Below are 3316 nucleotides of genomic sequence, written 5' to 3'. Positions count from 1 at the left end.
CTTACGCTTATTGATCTCGTCGACTGAGTCCTTGCAGTGGTTCAGTCCTATACCTTGTATATACTATATACCAATGTCTTCGTAATAAATTATTTTCGCAATTTGTTTAACTCCTGACCGATATCTTTGTACAAAAGTTATTTTCACAATTCGTTCGACTTCTAACAAAATAACCACACACTGATTACGATTGATTATTTTTCTGAATTAATCGAAGAGAGATGATACTGTTGAAATTGAACAAAAGGCTCACAGAATGTTGTTTTATTCAAATGAACTGCGACATTTCTTGAACGTTTCGAGGTAATCAGAATTTTTTCGAATGAACTAATGTGCGTAGAAAATCAATCCAGACATAAGTTTCTTGCCTGTGGTGTAATTAGTTTCAAATTCTTTATAGTTTCCTTTAAAATTGTATTTTTCCCTTGGCATCTCCCTTAAGAACTACTGAAACGATTTTCATCGTTTTTTTTTCATCATTCGAAACAAAGAAGAATTACGTAACACAGAATTATTTTTAAATTAAATCTGTAACTTCAAATTTATTTATATATTACAGTGTTAAAGATAGTCGAATTTTTTTTAATTTTGTGTTTGCGATTCTTCTTGGTCCTTCTGTTGCAAAAAACCTTGCAACATCGTACAACGAATCTTATAATATCCGGATCATTATTATTCATTATTATATTCGAAACTATTTATTATCATATATGTATTATAGACATGATAAAATACAATTGATTTCTTTTCATTGTTTTCGCCTGGTGTTAAAAGAAAATCTGCACTTTAAAATTACTCTAATTGTAGATTATTTACATACATTATTTAAAAATCGATGGAAACAATGAACTGATAGACAGGCTTCCAGGTTGATTTATATAATTGTGGGTGTGTCAGTGCCTAGCCCTTGTACGCTTCACGTGCTCTTTATAGTGACACACCCTGCGTGTGTGGACCCTGAAGTAATCATGTATTGTAAAACGCGCAGCTTGTGAACAGAATACGTCTAATTACAACTCCTCGCCGAAATTCGAAATTTTCCGTGGTTGTTTAAGTATCTCATTAATGTCATGAACCTTGATACTACATAGCAATGCATTTGCAGAATTACTTTCGTACAACTGTTAAAATGTTGTGTTGGTAACATTTTTAAGCACTTCCTTAGTAGTCTCACAAATGATTTTTACAAGTATTTCGTTTCTCTACTTTCGCTTATAACTTTATGTAACTACGTTATCTAGTATCTAATATTTATTTTTCACAAATGAAAAAACGTTCCAAGACATAATTCTTGCAACAGAGGAAAAGTTGATATTCTTCAAATTGTTGAAACTCTGTTGTTGAAAACTGTCTTCGACATTAATTATTAACGTTTGAACATGTTTCATGATTGTAGAACATTTTAAGGGTACTGCAATGGTGCTTCCATATTACTTATAATGTTGAGGGATAATTGTTCAAACAGAGGAGCACAGACGTGTAATTATTTACGGTCAACTGGGTCTATCAATCATATCGGCCGACGATGAGGGTAAACAGGATTACCAAAAGCAAGCGAAATAGAACAACAAGAATTGACCTGCTGTCAATGTGAAATGTATAGAATTTAATATTTTGAATAATGTAAAATTTATTTATTTCCCACTGAATCTTTCTAGAACCATTATATTTTCCAAAATATTTTAACTTTCCTTCTATGTCTTTCAACGTCCAATAAGTGATTCTTCTATATTTTCGTATATTAAACACGAAATTATAACCCCTTTTCATCATCACTCTGAATTCTTGTGAAATTTCATTTAAAAAAAGCAAACAGATGAAGAAACCAAATTTTTACTTTTAAAATTAAGTACTAAGTTTAAAAGTAGTAATACTATTTTATAAAATTTGTTGTGACTTAACTGTAAAAACTACAGAAATATTTCTGGGAAAGAATGATTTTATGGATTATTTTAAATAAAATAATATACATTTTATTGATCAATATAAACAGTTAAACGTGTTTACACACCCGTTACGTGTGTAATTATGCCATAGAGGTAATATTAAAACAGTTTTTGTAAATGGACAACAAAATCGTAAGCGCAATGTCAAAGAGATTTTCATATTTTGTACCATCCATCCCAGGGAAGTATCATTTCTCTCAATTACTTTTATATTAATTTGTACAATTATTTTTTATTTATATGTGCAAAGGTGATTTTAGTTATTTTTTCCAATAAGGAACGGGTGGCCTTTGAACATGAAACATACATATACCGCGGGTATAAATGTGTCGGATTCTACATCAATTTTATCGATCCGAATAGATACAAAACATCTGCTGACTATTAACTGCTCCCGTTCGAATGTTTATATTTTCCTCGCCAAGAAAGCTTTCTTCCGCACCGGACTGGTATATCTCAATGAACGGTTTATTTAGTTTCCCGTAGTGTTAAACAATGTACTGGAAAAACTGGGCGTAGGCGATAAAACGCGCTTACTTCGCTGTAACTGTTTTACCAATTAATTGCGCAACCTTCAAGCGATAATTTTAATGGAGCCACTTTAAGCTGAACCATTCTTCGGGAATTCACGATTTGTAACATTCAAAGACCGATGTTACACTGCACAGCGATCGTAAAATTTATTGTTTAAATCTGCACATTTCTGAGAACTGTAATACAAATTAGAATTCAAATTGTGTAAACTATAAATAAATTATCTGTCTTCTAGTGGAAATGTAAATATTTAACTACAATCGCTATTCTCAAAATTAGTTTTTTCGAACTTTTTCTCGTATAATCTAACACGTTCGTTGGTAATCGAAGCTCGCCTAAATGTTTACTATGTAATATTTTTGAGTAGGTAATTTATCTGAGTCCCTTTATATCATATAGATAAATAGAATTATACATATTCGATTATAAATTTTACGTCCAGAAAGTCTTGAGCACCTTCTAACACTCTTATAAATTAATCACATTACTTACTCTGATGTAGTTGCTATCACTTCATGGCTCATAGATTGAGAATCGCTTATCCAAACTATCTTAAATTATTCATAATTACTGAATTAAATAATTAATTACTGCGTTTTTCACTGTATGGAAACGATGAATACGGGAACTAATATTAACATTTAATTAACGGATGGTTAAGTGAGAGAATTTTCGTTGACGGTCGTTAATATTCTTTAAGTTTGCAGAAACAAATAAATTTACAAAGAAATTGATCATTATTATGACTAATAACTTACAAACTACTTCAATCTACAATATAGTTAATAAGTTAAATAATTAGTTAATCGATTAAAAACAATATTATGTACTTCGTT

The sequence above is a fragment of the Nomia melanderi genome, chromosome 8 (genome assembly GCF_051020985.1).
Source record: "Nomia melanderi isolate GNS246 chromosome 8, iyNomMela1, whole genome shotgun sequence".
NCBI lineage: Eukaryota > Metazoa > Arthropoda > Insecta > Hymenoptera > Halictidae > Nomia > Nomia melanderi.
Note: the sequence above shows the minus strand (reverse complement) of the source record.